At 36.7% G+C, this 23,745-nt stretch overlaps 1 pseudogene; it reads left to right on the top strand.

The window, feature by feature from the left end:
- LOC133752475 (FUN14 domain-containing protein 1-like) overlaps positions 1 to 20,413 on the top strand; it is a 46,029-nt pseudogene extending 25,616 nt beyond the window's left edge.
- Positions 20,414 to 23,745: the final 3,332 nt, after the last annotated feature.

Genomic DNA, 23,745 nt, shown 5'->3' on the forward strand with positions numbered 1-23,745 from the left:
ATAGAAACACCAGAAATCAATCCAAACATCTACAGCCAACTTATATTTGATCAAAGATCCAAAACCAATCCCTGGTGTAAGGACAGTCTATTCAATAAGTGGTGCTGGGAAAATTGGATTTCCACGTGCAGAATCATGAAGCAAGACCCCTACCTTTCACCTTACACAAAAATTCACTCAACATGGATTAAAGACTTAAATCTACGACCCAACACCATCAAATTATTAGAGAGCATTGGAGAAACCCTGCAAGATACAGGAACAGGCAAGACTGCTTGGAAAATACCCCAGAAGCACAGGCAGTCAAAGCAAAAATTAACAATTGGGATTGCATCAAATTGAGAAGTTTCTGCAACCGACAGAATGGTAAAAAAATGTTTGCAAACTATGCAACAGATAAAGGATTGATAACCAGAATCTACAAAGACATCAAGAAACTCCACAACATCAAAACAAACAACCCACTTAAGAGATGGGCCAAGGACCTCAATAGACATTTTTCAAAATCGGAAATCCAAATGGCCAACAGGCACATGAAAAAATGTTCCAGATAATTAGCCATCAGGGAAATGCAAATCAAAACCACAATGAGGTTTCACCTCACCCAGGTTAGAATGGCTCACATTCAGAAATCTACCAACAATAGATCCTGGAGAGCATGTGGGGAAAAAGGGACACTAACCCACTGTTGGTGGGAATGCAAACTGGTGAAGCCACTAAGGAAGCCAGTCTGGAGATTCCTCAGAAACCTGAATATAACCCTACCATACAACCCAGCCATCCCACTCCTTGGAATTTACCCAAAGGAAATTAAATTAGCAAACACAATAGCTGTCTGCACATTAATATTTATTGCAGCTCAATTCACAACAGCTAAGACCTGGAACCAACCCAAATGCCCATCAACAGTAGACTGGATAAGGAAATTATGGGGCATGTACTCTATAGAATACTATACAGCAGTAAGAAACAACGAAACCCGGTCATTTGCAACAAGATGGAGGAATCTGGAAAACATTATGCTGAGTGAAATAAGCCAGTCCTAAGGTGAATATTCTTTTCAAGTCCCTTGTCTTAGTGGGAATGCATCAACTTGAATCAAATGTACTCAATTTTTCTAAAATCAAGAGATGGTTATATTTTGTGACATGCTTTTCAGAATTTATGAAGTCAACAAGAGTTTTCTTCTATAATGTACAATGATGATGAATTAAGCAGATGTCCTATTATTGTATCATTCTTGCATTCATAAAATGAAGCTCAGTCATTCCCTTTGGATTTGCTCCTTTAATGTCCTGTTGCATCTGTGATATGCATATTGACTTTTTGCATCAATTTCTTAAATGATAATGGTTTATAGTTTTCTGTTTTTTTTCCATTGTTTGGTGTTTTGTTAAAATAGCTTCATGGAAAACAAGCAACATTTGTCTCTCCTCATTTTACACCCTTTGAAATGATTTGTTTAAATTGGTAATTATTTTCCTTTTATAAAATTTTATTTAAGACATAGAAGTTTCATGTATTTCATATATACAGAATTAGGAATATAGTGCTACTTCCCACCACTCCCTCTTACTCTCCCTCCCATGCTCCCAAACATCTTCTTCCTCCTTCTCCTATTCTTTCTTTTTACAAAGATGTATTTTCAATATACTTTATATGTATAATGTTTACCCTACACTAAGTCAAGAGTTCAACAAATAGTATGAAGAAAAAAAAAAAAACACTGTTCCTTAACAGTAGAGAAAAGGGCTGTAAACAATCATGTAATCTCAAAATGTCCATTTCACTCCACAGATTGGTCATTAAAAAGTTAGTTTTTGTCTTCCAGTGAAATCAGCTGCCTTGGATTGTTTTTCTTTTTGTAGGATGAGACAATCTCTTTGATAATTTTCTCAAATTCTTCTGTTAAAATAGCTATTGAAATACACTATCTATTTTATGGTCTTTTTGGTAAAGTACTTTTTCATAGAAAATTAGTTATTTCATCCGTATTTCCACATGTATTACCATGGAGTTGAACAAAATCAGTTTCTTACTATAGTTTTACTTTCACCTGCTCCAATGATAATTTCGCTATTATCTCTTTGCTTCACACTGATTATACTGTGAAAGATTTGATTATTTTATTTTTTAAATCTATTAATCTTAATTTAAACTGATCTATTGGCTCCATTTTCATTTTTTCTAATTCAATCATTGTTTCAGATATCTCTATTAATCTGACAGTCTTTTTTTAAAGTTTGTGGGAAATGAAATAAAAAAATGTTCATTTTGGTTCAAAAAATCTTTTTAAATCTCTGCATAATCTATTTTTTTAATATTTGTTTATTTATTTGAAAGACAAATTTAAAGAGAAGAAGAGAGAGAGAGGTCTTCCATCTGCTCCTTCACTCCCCAGATGGCCACAATAGCTGGAGCTGGGTCAAGCCAACGCCAAGAGCCAGGAGTTTCTTTCGGGTCTCCCGCATGGGTGCAGGGGCCCAGGGACTTGAGCCATCTTCTACTGCTTTCCCAGGCCATAGCAGAGAGCTGGATTGGAAATGGAGTAACCAGGACTCAATCAGTGCCCATTTGGGATGCCGGCACTGCAAGCAGTGGCTTTACCCACTACACCACAGTGTTGGCTGCTGCATAATCTTTTCATATCTAACAATTTCACAAACTTTTCATGACTCCTACAATATACAGATTTCAAAATTTATTGAACCAAAATAATCTTATTTTTTAATTCCACTTACCACCAACCTTTGGAAGTAAATTTGTAAATTTTCCTTTCCTTTTGTTTATTTAATTTATTGTTCTCTATCTCATAAGATAGTTATTTCTCCTTTACTGTCATTTCTATTTTATTGATTCCCATATTTAAAATTATTGATTTTTCTCTGAACATTGCTGAAGTTTTAATTTACTGGTTCTGATTTTTACTGATTTTACGACTATTGATATTTATAAATTATAAAATTTCTCTGTTTAGTGACTGCTTTCTCTAACAGTAGCATAATTTGTTATTGGTTTTCCAAATTGGGATATAAGATTTATTTTGTAGTTTCAATGAGAGAGTTTTATCTATATTTTTTATATTTTTTAAATTAGAAGGAGTTAATTTCCATGGATACTCTTAAGGGATACATAACTAGATAAACATGCAGAGAGCCTGTGTTTGGAATTATGCCTTGGGCCTGAAAATGGGGAGGCGGGGATGCTGTCTCTATTTTCACTAACATTTATACCTATTTTGTAGACTTTCCTTAACTTTATAATCACATTGTCTAATGAAATATTAGTTCCATTTGGCAAATATCATGTTTGTCTTATTTAAAACTGTTTTCTTGGTGTATAGTAGGACTATGATACATATCTGTTAAATTAATGCATATTCCTAGAAGTGGAATTTCTGAGTCACAGGCAATTCATTCTGGAATCTTGGAGGACCACAACGGCCAGAGAAGGGAAACTTCATTAAGTAGTCCACAAATAAATTTAAGACTATGCTATTAACTTTTGAACGTATATTCACAGTGAGTTCTATGTAACAATTAATGTTTTTAATTTTCCTAGTATCAGTGAGTTTATTTAAGCACAAGATTAAATTCCTCATCCTCATTCTTTTTTAAAAAGACAATATATTTTTCATCTACTTGAAAGGGGAAACAAGGGGGAGAGAGGAGAGAGAAGACAGAATAGAGAAAGAGAGAGAGTGAGAGAGAGAAAGAGAGAATCTTTCTACAAATGTCCACCACATTCAGGAGACTGGATCATGCTGTGCCACAATGCCTGCCCTCCTCACTCTCTCTCTTGTTTACATGTAGCCAGGTAACTAAATTATCACCCAAGAATGATAAGTGAAAGCAATTAGTGTAACTTCTTACTCACTTATTTGAAAGGAATTTGGTTGCCCTGGGATTTGTCTTTCCATAAACTGGATTAAAATTATGACTATGAACAACCAGTGATCTAGCAGAATTGTCTTCTTTTTTCTCATACACCTTGTAAAAGTGTTTGCATATTTCCATAACTGACACCTAAGATCTTTTGTGTTTTTAAATAATTAAAAGATATTTAAGTTCTGACACATTTTATATATTGACTTTTTTTTTAAAAAAAAAAAGCTACTTAATCAGTCTTGAAATCCTGTCCATTGGAATCTAAAGATCTTAAGCCAATTATGTTTTACTGACCCTGAAAAATTCAGAGAATCTGGAGTCACCTTTCCCTATTGTTGAAGCAGCCAGAGCCAGTGTTCACTAACACTGCACTCCTAGTACTTTGGGACATGAGTGGCTAAAAAGACACCTGGAATTTCACTGTCAAGTGGAAATCTGAAGACCACATTGTCTATGCTTCCTGAGAAGAAAGTCAGGGAATTAATTTTCAACAACATATACTCTACAAGGAGAAAGATGAAGAGGAAAAATGAAGCAAATAGAAATGTCCAGCATCCAGCACAGTCTACCCAACTCCTGTCCCAGCTCCCCTGCCAGGGGATACTATCGTGTCTGGAAGAGGTAAGCATAAAGTGCCATGACACACACCACTGCTGCAGACATCTCTGACTACAGGAGAAATTCCAAAGTCCTAGCTCACACTAAATAAATCTAGAAAGCTGACTGTAATCCAAATAATTATTTTGCTTCACAAAAGGAACCTAGGCTACTTCTCTCTGTCCCCAAAGTGCCAGAGCTGAACCATTTCCCAGAAGCTGCTAAACTCCACCTGTTTTGGGGGGAGCAATCAGCCTCTTTGACACCAGAAGACCAAATAGATATCACTGTGATTGACAGCTAACATTCTGGGAACAAAGACACACATTTTGGACACTCACAACCACTTTAAGTCATACTACTATCTTAACAAACCACTGCAGACTAGATGACCATGGCTTTTGTAGACACCAATAACACTGAATACCACTGAAGAAATCATTCAGATACTACATTTCCACACCCACCTATAACAAAAGCCAAAGCAATAGGCCAAGTGTTAATTCTACATTCTTTCTAAATAAATCTTTTCCAATGAAACTTATTCCATAAAAATAGAAACTATTATACCAGATGCACAGACATTGTTGTAGAGGCATAGGAAACATGAAGAAGAAATGAAATATGACAGTTCCAAAAAAAGACAATAATTCTCCAGGAATAGATCTTGATCTATAGTATATCTATGAAATGTAAGAAAAATACTGATCCTTTAAGGAAACTCAGTGAGATGAAAGAGAATATAGCTAGACAGCTTAAAGAAATAAAGAAAATAACAGATGACATGAATCGGAAATCTTATAAATATGAATCATTAAAAGAACAGAAATTTTGGTGCTGAAAACTTCATTCAATGAAAAAAAGTACAATTGAGAGATTCAACAACAGAATAGAACAAGTTGGAGAAAGTATTTTTGATCTGAAAGAGAAGACTTTTGCAATAATACAATCAAAAATAAAGATAAAAGAATTGAAAGGAATGAAGAAAGCCTACACAATATTTGGAATACAATTAAATTAACAGATATTTATATTATAAGATTATTATATTTATGTTATAATATTTATATTATATGAAGGGTAAGAGGAGGAAAAAGGCATTAAGAACCTGCTAAATGAAATAATAGTTGAAAACTTCCCAGTGTGGAAAGAGACATTGGCATCAGATACAGGAGGATCAAAGGATCCCAATCAAAATCAACCAAAAAAGATTTTATCCAAGGCATATTATAGGCAAGCTATCAAAAGTTAAGGACAAGGAGAGAATCCTAAAGACAGTAAGAGAAAAACGTGAAGTTACATATAAAAGAAAACCTGTGAGACTAACAGACTTCTCAGCAGGACCCCTAAAGACCAGAGAGAGTAGGATGATATATTCAAAGTCTTGAAAAAAAATAAATAAAAACTTTGAACCAAGAATAGCAAATCCAAGAAAGTTATCACTTAGAAGTGAAAGAGAAATAAAATATTTCCTAGAGAAGCAGAAATTGAAAGAATTAGTCAGCAACTAACCAGCCTTAGAAGAAATCCTGAAGGAAGTCCTGCAGTAAATTAAGCATGAAAGTCACTATCAGAGCAGACAGAATCAGTAACCAGTCAGCAAAATGATTTTCTATCAGTATTAACCTTAAATATAAGTGGATTACACTTCCCAACCAAAAGACAAAAGTTGGCTGAATGTATTCAATCAAAGCAAAAAACAACAGCAACAAAAAATAAGACACAACTGTATGTTGCCTCCAAGAAACACACTTCATAGGCAAAGGTACAAATGAACCGAAAATGAAGGGCTGGAAAAAAATATACAGTGTAAATGGAAAACAAAACAAAACAAAAGGAATAGAGGTAGAAATACTTATCGGATAAAGCAGAATTCAAATTAAGAGTCGTAAAAAAAGAGACAAGGAAGGATATCATATAGTGATTATTAAAGTATTGATTCAGCAAGAAGATATGACAATCACAAATACACATGCACCCAACACAAGACCACTCAGATATATACAACAAAGATTATTATACCAAAAGAGAGAGAGACTCCAATGCAAATAATAGTGGGTGACTTCAACACCCCACTGTCATCAATAGATAGACCATCCAAACAGAAAATCAACAATGATGTATCAGATTTGAACTGTACCACTGAACAAATTAATTGAGAATGTAGGCCACATACATACAAACAACTCCTTTTCGACAAAAGTGCCAAGAAGATACATTGGAGAAAGGATGGTATTTTCAATAAATGGTGCTGCCAAAACTGGGCATATATATGTTGAAGACGCACTAGTCCAAGTGATCAATTTCAGCTCACAATTGATAGCTCTGATAGGTCTAAGAGTCAAAGAGATCACACAAACAAGACAAGTATCTGCTAATACTAACTGATAGAATCAAAAAGGGAGAGAAAGATCCAACATGGGAAGTGGGATACACAGCAGACTCATAGGATGGCAGATGTCCTAAACAACACTCTGGCCTCAGAATCAGCCCTCAAGGCATTCAGATCTGGCTGAAGAGCCCATGAGAGTATAGCAGGCATGGAAAGCCAAGATATCATGGAAAAAAAAAAAAGACCTAAATGAATGATCTCTGTGAGTGAGATCCCAGTGGAAAGAACGGGGCCATCAAAGAAGGAGGTACCCTTCTCCGAAGGGAGGAGAGAACTTCCACTTTGACTATGACCCTATCGGAATAAGATCAAAGTCAGCGAACTCTAAAGGCTTCCATAGCCCTGGCAACTCATGACTAGAGCCTAGGGAGATTACTGACGCCATGAACAGGAGTGTCAAATTGTTAAGTCAGCAACAGGAGTCACTGTGTACTTATATCCCATGTGGGATCTGTCCCTAATGTGTCGTCTAAAGCGAAGTGATGCTATAACTAGTACTGAAACAGTATTTTTATACTTTGCGTTTCTGTGTGGGCACAAACTGATGAGGTCTTTACTAATTATATACTGAAGTGATCTTCTGTATATAAAGAGAATTGGAAATGAAAAAAAAAAAAAACCTGGTGTTAAAATGGAAAAGGCATAGAAAATTAATTAATTTGTAGGATCTCTGTCTTTAATGTGCTGTACATTGCTATTTAATGCTATAATTAGTAATCCAATGGTAGTTTTTTCACTTTATGTTGCTATATGGGCAAAATGTTGAAATCTTTACCTAATATATACTAAACTGATCTTCTGTATACAAAGAGAATTGAAAATGAATCTTTACATGAATGGAAGGGGAAAGGGAGCGGGAAAGGGGAGGGTTGCGGGCGGGAGGGAAGTTATGGGAGGGGGGAAGCCATTGTAACCCATAAGCTATACTTTGGAAATTTATATTCATTAAATAAAAGTTTAATAAAAAAATATTAATGGGCATGGTAGATAGTACCTCTGTTACGTAATATCCGGTGTCTCTCTCTACTAGAGAGCTAGACCTCCCGCCTTTTCTGATTAGGGTTACGTGAACTGCTTTGGCAAAAGAGATAGGAGCAGAAGTAACAGGTGCCTTGCAGAGGAAAGCTTTAAGGATCAGCTGATATTTTGCCCCGCTTTCTGTTTCCTTTGACATGACTACCAATAACATTCTAGGCAGTTTCTTAACTGACAGAGTGGCCAAAAGGGGAATGTGATGACATTGGGCAAAATATCCAGGTTATCCACATGGATACAAATGAATGACAGAGAAGATAAAACAAACTTTACAGCGAAAGTCACTAGGATTTGAGGATAGGCTGGAATGTCGCAGTATAACTTAGTCCAGTGAGGTCATGGTTATTCTCTTACTAATCTGAAGATATTACTTCTCCTTTTGTTCTCATTCTCTCCACAAATGTCAAAGGCATTTGGTGTGGGATAATGCAAATGCCTGAATGCAGAAGCTGATGTTAGGATCCAGCAGTGACATGGAGTGAATGTTTGTGTCCCCACCCTAATTCCCAAGTGATGGTGTCTTGAGGTGGGGCTACAGGGAGGTCATGAAAATAAAGTCCCCACGATGAGATCGGTGTCCCCAAAGAGAGATGGAGAGATGAATCTGTGCTGTCTCCTCCCCGAGAGGACATAGTAGGAAGGCAGTGATTTCTAGACAAGGAAGACAGCCCTCACCGAGGACCTAACCAAGCCGGCACCCTGGTCTCCAGCTTCCATCCTCCACAGCCGTGATAATAAATGTTGTTCAGGCCACCAAATCCAGAGTGGTTTATTGTAGCAGCCAGAACAAAGACAAGTGCAAATATGTGTGACAATGTCACTCTCCTCACTGAATGCTATTTTTGTTCCGGAAAATTTAGCTATAAATTTACATTAAAATGTGTTGTTTGTGTTAACATAAAAAAAAAGAAGAAATTAGCTCCTTAACTTTCACCACATGGAAAAATCAACTTGGGGCTGATGCTATAGTGCAGTAGTTAAGCCACTGTCTGTAGTGTCAGCATCCCGTATGGGTGCTGGTTCATGTCCTGACTGCTCCATTTCCCATCTAGCTCCCTGCTAAGGTACCTGAGAAAGCAGAAGAGAATTGGAGACAAGAATGAAGCTCCTGGCTCCTGGCTTTGGCCTAGTCTAGCCCTGCCATTTTGGTCATTTGGAGAGTGAAGCAGAATATGATCTCTCTCTCTCTCTCTCTCTCTCTCCTCTGTAACTCTGCCTTTCAAATAAATAAATAAATCATTAAAAAAAGTCAACTCAAGATGGACTAAAGATCTAAATATAAGACCCAAAACTATGAATTTACTGGAAGAAAACATAGGAGAAACTCTTCAATGGCTTTAATATAGGTGATGACTTCTCAGATAAGATCCCCAAAGCACAGATAACAAAAGCAAAACTAAACAAGTGGGATTATATCAAACTCAGAAACATGTGCACAGCAAAGGAACGATAACACAGTGAAGAAACATCCAGCGGCATGAGAGAAAATATTTTCAAGTTCCTTAACTGAAAAAGGATTGATATATAGAATATATTAGCAACCCCAATAATTTGACAACAAAAATTAACCAATCCAGTTAAGAAATGGGCAAACGACCTGAATAAACACTTCACAAAAGAAGACAAGCAAATGGCCAAAAACTATATGACAACTATGTGATAACATCACTTTCCAATCGAGTGAAAATGTTGTTGGGGAAACATTCATATCGTAGAAGATAAGAGGACCTCCAAAGCAGTAGAGTTTGACGTTTCTAAAACATGCAGCAATGATCTGTTCTCAGACTGTTAACTACCTTGATGACAGGAGGCACAACTGCTTTCAACCATCATTAACAAAGTTCCACTATTCCTTCAAATGCAGTCAAAAAATTGTGGACTCCACATTGATTTGATGCCAAGTATCAGCCATTTAAACATAAATGAATAAAGTTTGGTTTACAAACAAGATGTGTATATCTTTACTTTTCTTCTATGAATGTGTATTACCATTCAGCTTCTGTCACAGGGTTTTATTCCAATCACCTCTATTTTACATTTAAAAGTAACATTCTTCAAACCCATTTTTAGTATGCTGTAACTCTGAACTGTTAGGTTGAAAAATTACACATGCGGGGCTGGTGCTGTGGCGTAGCAGGTAAAGCCACCACCTGCAGTGCCGGCATCTCATATGGGCACTGGTTCGAGTCCCAGCTGCTCCAATTCTGATCCAGCTCTCTGTTATTGCCTAGGAAAGCAGTGGAAGATGGTCCAAGTCCTTGAGCCCCTGCACTCACATGCGAGACCCGGAGGAGGCTCCTGCCTCCTGGCTTTGGATCAGCACAGCTCTGGCCATTGTGGCCATTCAGAGAATGAACCAGTGGATGGAAGACCTCTCTGTCTCTCTGCTTTTGCCTCTCTGTAACTCTGCCTTTCAAGTAAATAAATAAATCTTAAAAAAAATACAAACCTGTTAAAGTATAATCCAACATGAAAAGGAAAATCTTATTGAAAATGCATGTTAACAAGATGAATAGAGCCTTTTTTAAGTGATTCATTTATTTGTGAGATAAAGAAGCATATTGATTGACTTTGGGCCTTTTTTAGAGCCATAATGGAATGGGGGTTCAGAATCCATTCATTTGGTACTTATCTGTTATTTTTTATGGGTACATGTCCCTAGAAAACTTATTTACCCAGTTATTGGAACTTTTTGAGTAATATAAAAATAATTTGTCAGCTGAAAACTGTTTCTTCTCATTTCAAGGGAAATGAAAAGAAGTGAAAACCACCTACATTATCTAGTCTTCATTTAATTTTCAACACTGACACCAATATTTCAAATGGACTCTTAATTTGCTACTCTGGTGGATTTTACCACCTCTTGAATAATGCTATATAGTAAAAAGTGTCAATGGTAGTATCCAAGTTCACTACTGGTTAATTCATTTGGGTAAGTCATTTTAGAAGTTAAAGAATGGAAGTCACCAGAACACAAAGTTTCATTGATGAAATTAAATACATCAAATCACGTGAATTATCACATCAAGTTAAAATACACAGGAGGATAAAAAGTACAAAGATAAAAGATTATCACACAGGAGAAAATGCCATAGGATGCAAATACCATGATACTTTACACTGGAGTTCACATAATTCCCTCTCTGTCTTCACTCTTTCCTCCCTCCCTGCCTCAATTTTTGTACATCACCTTTGCCACTGTCCCTGCTGATGGTATGAATAAGAATATCATAGATTTAGTGTTATTACAGAAGACCAGTTGGCAAAAGTTAACATGTTACCATCACAAATGTATTCTACACAGTGGGGTAGTAGTGTGTATGCCTGAATGCTGCTGTAAGTTCCCATGTAGCATGCTGATCAGCTGTGTATTTCATATAAAAGTCATATATGGAACTGTGATGTAATCAAAATGAGTGACATCATGGGAGGTCTTTTTAAAGAGGATATAGGTGTTGTCTCCAAAGTGGCATAATTATAAAATATGACTTAATCTTTCAATCCTTTTCTATTCATAAGTAGCTTTCTTCTTTGTTCCATATACCCCATTCACTTGATCTTTAACACATACTATATGTAACTTATTTACAAATATTCTTTGCAAACATGAATTCTGAGTATCTCACAAACTTTTTGCTTATTCACTGCTCATCTAGTATTACCAATACTAATTTATGCATATGAGTTTTTCCTGGAAATAAACCACTGTCTTAAAATAAATCCTTAACACTTTTCATAAATTTTACTCATTATATTGTTAAACTCTTATTTACCCCTTTGGGGAAGAAGGAACTCTTACCTAAGGTTTATGAGGATGACTAAACACACAGTATTTGACAATAAGCAAATAATGCCAGTGGCAGTGTATTAGTCACAAATACCCAGAAGAGGACACTGTATGACACATAGTGATACAAGTGGGCTGCTCTTGAGAACAGAGTAAACAACCAGGGACTGTGGGAAGGAGACTATGTTGGACTGAGACAGTAGGGTGCTCTTTGGTTTCAGCAGGAGACTATGATTGGCTTTTTTGAATAATTCCAAGAGAACGTAAGCAACTCAAGGATAAGCTGGAATTGTACCTGATTACTTTGAGAGGAAAGTTGTTTGGCTAACGGACCTCATCTGAAACAAACTGGTTAGTTTCAGTTGAAAATATGTAAATTAAATCCATAGTGACCGAAACATGGCTTCAATGTCCGGAAATTTATGGATCACCAATATCAAGAGTTACAGAATTAAAAGCACAATAGCAATAGTTATAGATAGACATTTTTAGCATATCATCGCTCTAGATTTGTCTAAACTTACTTAGGAAGTTTATAGCCATGTAAAATAAAGCATGACCTTTAACCACAACAAAATGTATTTCGAGCCCTTCTTCTAAGAATTTGATATTTTGTTCAAAAATTTATGGGTAATGAATGATAATAAATAGAAGAACCACCACATATCTGTATATAGAAATGTCATTAAGCAAATCTAATTCTCATTTATTTCAATGTGGCAAATTTACTGTCAGTATGAACTTACAAATTTTTCATTCTCATTTTCTTTCTTCCAGGAGTTAAAAGTTTAGAAGAATGTGATTTTTTGACAGAAGTGGGATGGATTTATTTATCTGTTTCAAACAGAGAATAAAATGTCAAAAGCAAGGCTTTCCAAGAATTGTCATCTAGCAATTGATATTATACAAGCATTCAAAAATGAAGATAAATGCTAATAATGTTTTCTTAACACTTTCAATGCTGACCTGCATTACTTGAAGGGACTAGAAACAAAAGTGATTTCTTACATAATTGTGGTTTTTTATTTTATTAAAACTGTAAGTTCAGGGGTAAGCATTTGACTTTGTGCTTAAGACACCTCTTGAGGGCACACATGTCTGGCATAAGAGTGCCTGATTCATGGCCCAAATCTTGATTGGAGTATTTTGCTAACTCACAGCCTGTGAGGCAGCAAGTGATGGTTCAAATAGTTGGCTCACTGTAACTCACGTGGGACACCTGGATTGAGTTTCCAGCTTCTGGTTTCAGCAAGGTTCAGTTCCGTGGTTGTGGACATTTAATGAGTGAAAAAGTAGATAGAAGATCTCTCTCCATGTCTGTCTGACTCTCTCCTTCTCTCTGCCTCTAAATTAGCATAGCAAATCAGAAGCTTAAACATTTATGACAAGATGAAGTAAGTCTCAAGGTGGAAATCCTTCTGAGATATTATGTATGGATATATTGTAGGTTTCTATTTTTGATTGATAACCCTCTCAACAGCTGGAAAAATAAACTGTTACGCATAGGATGAATGGTTCTAAAATGTCCTTTCTTTGGAATTTAGTATCTCTCAGATCCTTTATACAGTTATTTTTTTTAAATATATATGTATAACATCAAGGGCTGTAACAGGAGGTATTTCTGCCAAAGGGTCTGCAATATTTCAAACTTCAACTAGATATGGAGGTTCAAAATTTATGGGAAAATGAATGAAAAGACAAATTTATATTGCTGCAAAATTTTTGAAATGCATCTATAGTCTCTTCATAATATGCATTTTCCATGAACTTTGTGAGCTGTTAAATTTCCTAGATCAGTGTTGACAAAAGCCTATTTCCTCCATCCTTCATCAACACCCTATTTATTCTTTACAACTGTTTTTGTCTATTTTCCCACTGAAAAAGCACAGCTTATATTTTTAAATGTCATCCTTTTATTACTATTGAATGATGGTACATTTAATGCATATTCTTGTTGTTTCCTCTCTATTCCTAGATGAATACAGCTGTATTCTAATATTGAAATTTCCTTATTTCAATATCTTGAATGGCAAGTTATATTTTGTTGATTCTTGACTATGGATAAGAATTATTTAATCATTTTTCCAGATAATCTTAGAACAGTTTTGTTATTTCTGAAATGGTTTTAAGGTTTTTATTGTGATTTCTTTACTTATAGATTATTTGGAGAAGAATTGAAAGCTTTAAAGTCTTCTGTTTCTCCATGCCAGGAACTCACCTTAAGTCAATATTCAAATAAAGTTATGCATAAAGATTATTCACTCTTTAAAAAGATTACTTATTATTTGAAAGGCCATATGACAGGGAGAGAGGAAGAGAAAGAGAGAAAGAGGTCTTCCATTCACTGGTTCACTCCCCAAATGGCTGCAACAGCTAAAGATGGGCCAGGCCAAACCCGGGAGCCCAGAACTTCATTCTGGTCTCCTATGTGAGTGGCAGGTGTCCACTGACTCCAGGGAATTTTCCAAATGGTTTCCTATGTGCACCAGCAGGAACCTGGATCACCAACTAATTAGCCAACTCCAGGATGCAGGCATTGCAAGTTGATGCTGAACCTGCTGTGGCACAACATGCCAGCTCCATGATTCATTTTTTAAACATATTACTAAACATTTTACATTTTGTTACTACTTCTACACTGATTTAAATGAATTTTATGTATACAATCAGAATATACATTTTAGTAGTAGTTCTAAGATTTTTTTCTTAATTTCATTTTTTTAAAGATTCTATTCATTTATTTGAGAGAGAGAGTTACAGAGAGTGAGAGCAGGAGACCGAGAGAAAGGTCTTCCATCTGCTGGTTCACTCCCCAGATGGCTGCAATGGCCTGATCTGAAGTCACGGGCCAGGAACTTCTTCCAGGTCTCCCATGCGGCCCAAGCATCCAGGGGCCCAAGCATCTAGGCCCACGGACTTGAACCATCTTCTACTGCTTTCTCAGACCGTAGCAGAGAGCTGGATTGGAAGAAGAGCAGCCAGGACTAGAACTGGTGCCAATAGGGGATACTGGTGTAGCAGGTGGAGGCTTAACCTACTAAGCTACAGCGTTGGCCCCTCTTAATTTCTTGAAACATCTAGGTAGAAAATATTATATAATGTATGCAGGTAAATATAATGCCTTTTTCTTTCAAATAGTTTATTTCTTCATAATTGGATTACATTGATCAGAACTTCCCTGACAGTGTAATTTATATAGATGATTAGCCGAATCTTCATCTTGTCTTTGATATGCAACAGAAAATTTCTATAGTTCCTTTGATACAAATGCTATTCATCATAGTTTTAAGAAATCCTTGATTGTGTTTAAACAAAACCATCAGTTAGTTTATGAGAACATTTTTTTCAAGAAGTGGCATAGGTTTTTATTAAATATCTTTCCATCTACTGATTTATTCACAATAACTTAAACTTTTAACCCACTGATATGGCTTTTGGTACTGAAATAACTCAATAAAGTATAATTTTTAGAACAAACTATTTGGACATAGTGAATTACTTTTATTTTGTTTCTTTATTCTTCTTATGTTTTTGGGAATTTTGCTTCTATACATCTGAATGACATTACCCATATTCTTATTTGTTCCTCTTAGGTGGGAGACTTGAGTTGAGTACCTGGTTTTTGTCTTTGGCCTAACTCAGTTCTACTTGTTGTGGGCATTTTGGAGTGAAACAGAAGGTATAAGATCTTTGTCTCTACTTCTCTCTGTCTCTCTTTGAAATAAATAAAAATAAATAAGTAGAACCCAAAGTATCCTCTAAGTATATCAAAATAAGATGTGAGTGAATATCAAGAAATGGTTGATCTTGAAAGAAATCTTTTTCATTCTGTTAGATACTTCTTTCACTCATCAGAGACTTTAGGTTGATGCAGTTCCACTTGTTTATTTTTGTTTTTTTTTTCCTGCATTGTTGGTGTCATATCCAAAAAAGAATAAGATGAATCCTCACGAAATCAATGCCTAGAAGCATTTATCTCGTGCTTTTCTTCTATTGGTTTTGTAGCATTAGGTGTAAAATTAAATCTTTACTTCATTGTTTAAAAATATCTAAGTTGTATGATTTGTTGGCAAACAGTGTTTATAGCATTGTATTCTTTCTTTCTTTTTCTATAAGGCTTTTAGTAATAGTTTCTCCTTTACTTCTCATTTTAGTAATTTGGTTCTCCTCTATTTTTTTCTTGATCATGCTAGATATTTTTTTCACTTTTATTGTTCTTTTTAAGGAAAATACTTTTAGTTTTATTGATATTCTCATAGTTTCCTATTCTCTACTTAATTATGTTCCAATCTAATCTTTATTTCCTTACTTATTTTTGCATTAAAATTAATATTCTCTTCCTTTTACAATGTCTTAAGGTGAGAGATTAGTTTTTTTCTTAATATTTATTTATTTGTTTGAAAGGCTGAGTTACAGAGAAAGAAAGAAAGATTTCCTAGTCACTGGTTCAATCTCCAAATGGCCACAGCAGTCAAGGCTGGGCCAAGCCAAAGCCAGAATTTGGGAGCTTTTTCTGTGTCTGCCATGTGGGTACAGAGGTTCAAGCACTTGGATCATTTTCTGCTGCTTTCCCAGTCACATTAGTAGGGGGCTGGATTGGAAGTGGAGCAGCCTGGACTTGATCCAACACCAGGATAGAGTGCAGGCACTGCAGGCAGCATCTTACTGCACTGTGTCACAGTGCTGGTTCCAAGATTAGATTTTTTATTTAAAATACTTATTCTAATTAATAGTTTTTTTTTTACAGGCAATCCTACCTGGATTTGTGCTTTTCTAACATGGAACTTGAGGGAATAAGAAATGTTAACATTTTCTCACAGCAGAGACTTATCTCACACCTAGATGGAGAGTGGACTGGGGAGAAGCAACCCTTTATTCTTGCCTGCACCTGGCAACAGTAAAGATTTTGTTACATGAGCTAACAGTGTGTATGTATCTGAAATACTACAGTATCTCCTGCTTTTATTTCCCAAGACTGAGTAGATTTTCTCAAGTAAATATTTCTCAATTTATTATATACTCTTAGAAAAATTTCTAGAACCTTTCAGTAACACTATTTTTTTTCTTCAATTTATTCTTCTTTTATTGGGGAGAGGATCTGTGGAAATTCTCATGCTACCACTCTGGAAGTGCTTCTGATTTTGAGGAAATAATTCCCAGATTACAATAAACTTCCATCAAACCTCAAAGCACTTTGATTTTAAAGGACTCTAGTTGTCTAAAACTTTGTAGAAATCTGGTTGAGGAAATAATTCTGTGGCTTCACAAACAAGACCTTGTAGAATAAAGTGACACCTATCCAGTTTTCAGAATAGAATACTTTATGAATGACAGATAGTGTGGAATAATAACAAACTTTTCAGCCATTTTAAAATCAGGCTATATTTCATACAGAAAAGTACAGGTAGATGATAATGTGAATTCAAAATAATTTTTTCAATAGATCCCTATCAGCTTTATACTAACTGGAAACTGCTCTCATATTTGTCACATTTCTTGTCAGCAAAAATTACTTTTCAATGAAATTGTCAGTTTTCACTGTTTTAATTTTTATTGATTTATTTTGTGTCAAGAACTGTTAATCCCATGTCATTTCTAAATGTGAATGTCAATCATCTATTGTTAAATATAAAGGAAACATTTAAACTAGGTCAAAAGGCACCAAGGAATCCGTAAATGAATCCCTGGACATGCTTCATGTTACTAAAATGATGCTTATGCATTCACTCAGTAATTTTTATTAAAAATATCAATACTTCATGCAACTGTGTTTAGGAATGAGAGAAAAAAATTAACCAGTAGGTCATGACCATTAATATGACTCTCATAAAAATACTTAAGCTGTGACTTCTAAGCCACCATATTATTATTTTATCATTAATAATATTTTGAAATTTCCTTCAGTGTTTCATACTCACTGATTTTTCTTTCATCATGCACTTTACTGAGTCTGCTGGTTTTTCTTTAATTCTGCATCCATACATAAAATAACTAGGAATTGTAATATTTTTGTTATCAAGAATTGTGATTTGGGATGTATTTCTTAAAAAGTAGACTTAATCTCTGCAAAATTCAAGAGTAGCAAGCAGAGAAAAATGAGAAAATTGTGCATTTACTAAAAATCTATCCTTTGAATTCAGAGGTATAATTCACAAGCAGAAGGGAGGATAGAGTTAGCAAGAAGACATTCACAAGTGCAATTGTTTGTTTTTGTTGAGGATATTAGGTCAAAAAGCAAGTTACTGTTTTTACAGAGATCAATGTTAAACATAGAAGCTATAACCAGGAGTGATTTCTGGTAGCATCTAGCAGTACTATTGAACTGTTGATGGTGTTGGTTCATCCACAGTTTTAGGGGGAAACCAAGGTGTTTTATTCCTGCTGCCTATAGAATGCTTTTTTTTTTTTTTGACAGGCAGAGTGGATAGTGAGAGAGAGACATAGAGAAAGGTCTTCCTTTTCTGTTGGTTCACCCTCCAATGGCCTCTGTGGCCGGTGCGCTGTGGCTGGCGCACTGCGCTGATCCGAAGCCAGGAGCCAGGTGCTTCTCCTGGTCTCCCATGCGGGTGCAGGGCCCAAGGACTTGGGCCATCCTCCACTGCCTTCCGGGCCATAGCAGAGAGCTGGCCTGGAAGAGGGGCAACCGGGATAGAATCCAGCACCCCGCCCGGGACTAGAACCCGGTGTGCTGGCGCCGCAAGGCGGAGGATTAGCCTGTTAAGCCACGGCGCTGGCCCCTATAGCATGCTTTCATCTCAAGATGTAAGCCACATGAGATAAGAGAGGTCAATTTCATTTCTAGGTATGCTAACTTTTATTGGTTGCAGATCAAACCAACCCCTTATCTTCATTTAAATAAATAACAACAACACTAAAAAACAGTGGAAATTAACATTTACTCTTCACTAATCTAGCAATAATTCAGATTTTCTTTCACTCATCTATGCCTTTAATATTTGTATTAGTTACTATAGCTACTTTCATATTGCCACAAAATGGAAGGCAAACACAACACATATTTATTGTTGTACACTTGTGAACATCAAGTGTGAAACTGAAGTAGGCAGGCATACAGGTTAAAATCAACTAGGTTTGTGAGCTGGAAGACCACTCCTTCGCCAAGTCCCTGGGTGACCTCATGCCCCTACCTGGCCACACCTGGGTGCCCACCAGCCAATCAGATTAATTAACCACTCCCCTTTGGAAGTGGGTTAAAAGCCTAAGACATGGTGTGTCCCACTTTCTCTTCTTTGCCCTGGCCTCTTGCCAGGAGGGGGCTTGCTGTAGCTCTGCACCTCCAGGGTGCATGGCCTTCGGGCCACCTGCCCTAGGCTTCCTGGTCTAGATGCTCCTCCACGTGGCTGGTTCCTGGTGCTCGGTATAACCCAGATTTACCTCTCTCTCTTAAATAAAGTTCTCACTCTCCTATGATTTCTCTCACTGAATAAAAGCCTAAAATGTACCATGCTGCCTCGTTTATCCATGCTGGTATTTAGAATTCTCTTGGGCTTATTAACATTGGGGATTTATTAATAAGCATATGGTGAAATAATATGGCACCCCAAAATCTGGTAACATATGTGGCATCCCAGATGGTACTTCTGGGGAACTTTAAGGGGCCACAGTTTTGTATAGATTTTAGGGGGTCATCCCCGATATCAGTCCCAGCTCTTCCCCCAAGGAAAGCTCCCAGGAGGATTCTCTCCTCAGGATCAAATGGGTTACCTGAGCTAATAACATGGGAAAATAAAACCTTCACAGATGTTCAAGGGAAGCACCACTGCTCTGTCCAACTGCCCTGAACCAGCAAATCTGGGAGGAATTTGCTAATTTTCACCCAACAAACCCTTCCAGTCAGGACTCTCCATCCTTTGTCCTGGAGGAGAGGAGGAGGTGGGTAAACAGACTCCCTTAAAAACCCAAGGAATCCAAACGGTCTGCAGGCTCAGCTCTGCCTTTTTGTTGAGCCACCTGCCTGGATTACCCAGGTGTATTGTCTCTACTCAACCACGTAACCTTGCTCACCCCCAATCCGAGCAACTGGGCACTCTTTCTCTGTCCCTTCCAGGCTGATGGATCCCCTATCCCCAGTAAAGCCTTATCACTTCGCTCTGTGCCAAGCCTGAATGCTTTGTTATGTGAAGACAAGAACTTCATGGCTTCCACAGCCTTTCCTCCAGTGACAGATGAGAAGCAAGAATTGCATTCTAAAAGTGCAGGGAGAGGAGAGCAAGTGGGGAGGTATCATGGAGACCTGGAACCCCTCCTCCCCAAGACTATGAAAGTGATGACTACTCTTAGGAAGTGCTGGATTTAACTAGGTATGCAAGAAGACACCAGTGGCAGAATGGAGTGTTTGGCCACAACTCAGGACCTATAGCAGAAAGATAATCAGAAGCTACCCAGATTGTGATGGGTAGAGTAACTAACTGGTGTACAGGAGCTTTGCTCCAGAAAGTTGGAAAATTTGCAAGAACTGCAGTAGATGGTAGTTTTCATATCCTTCAGATTGCCACTCACAGTGGCTGTGTGAAGGTTGACTGGAAGAAAGTTGAAAAGAATGCAAAAAAATTAAAAGGCAGATTAAGAAATGAGCAAATAAAGTAGCACCTGAAATCAACATTATAAATCAAAGAAGTAACAAAATTTATCACACAGCACATTGTGATATCCAGTACTTTTGTGGGTTGTTTTTTGCTAGTCCTTGCATCTTAAGGACGTAAAGATTCTACCACAGTGGATTCAAATTTGAGCAAGGAAGGACAGGTGATGGGGTGCTCTCTAAACAGTAGGTGCTGTCAGAGTCTCCAGGGCAAGGAGAAACAGCTAGCTGGACAAAACTGAACTTAGTATTTTGCAATCTAAAGTTAGTTGCAAACTAATATCTACTGTCAAACAACCTATGTAGTATATGAATAACAGCATTCCTGAGCAAAATGTGGCTTCCATCATTTTTTATAAATGTGTCTGTTTAGAAATTAACCTATAAAATATCACTATTAGATGCAGATTGGAAGAGAAAAAAAATCCGTTGCACTTCTTGCCCAATGAAATGTTAGCCTCTGTTTCAATAAGATGTTATTTTTTGTGCTTTACAGTGTAGTAGTGAACATTAAAAATTTGTATTTGCTGATACTTGCTTTATGGCCTGTGGTGGAATGAGAAAGTTAAAAGGTCAAGCCAAGATGGCCGCTGAGGTGAAAAGGTCATGCCAAGATGGCCACTGACAACAGAAACTGCCTGGCAACAGGCTGTGATTGGATGGCTTTGGAAACTTCCTGTGATTGGTTAGGGCATAGACTGCCCCTTGACCAGATTGACTGGCCTTGGCTATATAAGCAGCTGTAGCAAATGAAATAAACGAGTCTGCAGGCTGCTTGCCTCAGGACCGATTTCACCCAACTCCCAGGGTCTGTGTGGTGACTCCGCGCCTCTTGCCCCCACCACGCTCCTCCTCTTAGAATGAATCCTCTCAGAAAAAATCAACAGCAACAATGGTTTAGTATGTGGTCAATCCTAGAGAAGGTTCCATGTACTGCTAAGAGGAATGTAAATTCTTTAAGTGTAGGATGAAAAGTTGTGTAGATATCTGTTAGATCCATTTGGGCTATAGTGTCGTTTAAATCTACTGTTTCCTTGTTGATCTTCTGTCCGGTTGATCTGTCTATTTCTGAGAGTGGAGTATTGAAGTCCCCCAGTACTATTGTATTGGAGTCTAAGTCTCCCTTTAAGTCCCTTAACATATCTTCTAAATAAACCAGTGCGCCGTAATTAGGTGCATATACATTGATAATCATTATATCTTCCTGTTGAATTGATCCCTTAATCATTATATAGTGCCCCTCTTTGTCTCTCTTTGTGTCCTGTGTGGGTGCAAACTGTTGAAATCTTTACTTAATATATACTAAATCGATCTTCTGTATATAAAGATAATTGAAAATGAATCTTGATGTGAATGGAAGGGGAGAGGGAGTGGGAGTTGGGAGGGTTGCGGGTGGGAGGGAAGTTATGGGGGGAAGCCATTGTAATCCATAAGCTGTACTTTAGAGATTTCAATTTACTAAATAAAAGTTAAATAAAATTTGTATTATAGCTTCTATATTATGACTGACTTGTTTTGTTTTAATATTCATTTATTTGTTTGAGACGCAGAGATATAGACAGAGAGAGAGAGGTCTTCATCTACTGGTTCACTCCTCAGATGTCTGCAATGGCCAGAATTAGGCCCATCTGAAGCCAGGAGCCAGGAGATTCTTCTGGGTCTCCGAGAAGGATACAGGGACCCACGCACTTGGGTCATCTTGCACTGCTTTCCCAGATGATTAGCAGGAGCTGGATCAGAAGTGGAGAAGCCAATATTTGATGCCTGCAATGTCGGTGAATGATTAACATACTATGCCACAGCAGCAGCCCCCAGATTTTTTGCTTTTAAAGATATATTTGCAACAACCTGAAGAACCACAATGCCCTTGTGTGAAAGGCTTTAGAAATTACAAAATTATTAAAGATATTAAATGGATTCTGATGGAATAGAAAACCCATTTTTATACTGTTTTTCCTGTAATTCTTACTTTACTTACATAATGATTGTACATTTCAAAGAAAGCTTTTCTAAGGAAAGGAAAAACATAGTGGAAAGCTCTTTTTCCTTTTTGATGTGTGTAGTTATGAAAAAATCTTCTTGTGTATAAGCTTCTAATTTGTTTGTTTCATTTGTCTGCAGACTGAGATGAACTCATTATTTTGAGGATATGTATAGTTGGGTCTTTATATTATTAACTTTGAATACACCTCCATTTTTATTCTAAAAATTCTAATTATTAGTTTGGCCCCTTCTTCACCAAGAGGCAAAATTCATTTGAAAAGATTTAGTAGTGTAGTATGAATTTACTTTCTTTAGAACATTGATTTTCTGTGTAACCATGATGTTGTAACTTAAAGGGAATTGTCTCCATCTAGTCCGAGATGTAACTACCAAGACTTTCAGACTTTTGCTAACATTATGTTGCTTGAAAGCTAGACCAGTTTATTTGTTTTTCAGGGCTGATGTCACACTCACTCAGAGGCTCCTTTGCTCAAAAAAGCTTTCTGGATTTTGGTTTTTTTTCCACAGAATTCTAGGTTGGAATTAAGGAAAAATTGGAGTCTTTGGACTGAAAATAGTGGGAAGATACTCAGACTGTGTACTTTTCATAGGAATTTCCTGTACTTTATTTTGTGTATTATAAACATATAGCACTTAATTGTATGTAAATGTAAACATAGGGGCCGGCACTGTGACATAGTAGATTAAGCCTCCACCTGCAGCACCAGCATCCCATATGGACACCAATTCAAGTCCCAGGTGCTCCTTTTCTGATCCAGCTCTCTGCTATGGCCTGGGAAAGCAGTAGAAGATGGCCCAGGTTCTTGGGCCCCTGTACCTGCATCGGATACCCGGAAGAAGCTCCTGGCTCTCGGCTCCTGGCTCCCGGTTTCAGATCAGCCTAGCTCTAGCTATTTTGTCCATTTTGGGAGTGAAAGAGAGGATGCAAGAAACTCTCTGTGTCTCTCTCTCACTTCTGTCTGTAACTCTACCTCAAATAAATAGTAAAATCTTGATAAAAAGATTTGTTACAGGGTATGTGTTTTCATTATCATGAGACTCCTCAAAAATTAAATGTGAACTTGAATTTATTCCTTTATTCTCATTTGTTCCTCAGATGCAATGCTGAATAAATCTCAGACTTTCTTAATTTAAAAGAAAGAACTTGATTCTAATACTAAAATTGACTACTTTCTTAAAAGTTCACATAAAGTTATTGTCTATTATGATTTTTATTTTGCAAATATTTATTTAAACTTACTATATATTGGGAACCATTCTGAGATCTTTTAAGTGTTAATTCATTTGGCTATCACAATGATCTCATTTTCATAAGGGAAAAATTCAATAAAGGCTGTACAATTTGCAATTGTAGGAGACAGGATTTGAACTCAATTATTCTAGTTCCACATACATTTTTTTTTTTATATTTCTTTGGGCTTTTGGAAGGCAGAGGGTTTTG

The sequence above is a fragment of the Lepus europaeus genome, chromosome X, assembly GCF_033115175.1.
Source record: "Lepus europaeus isolate LE1 chromosome X, mLepTim1.pri, whole genome shotgun sequence".
Taxonomy (NCBI): domain Eukaryota; kingdom Metazoa; phylum Chordata; class Mammalia; order Lagomorpha; family Leporidae; genus Lepus; species Lepus europaeus.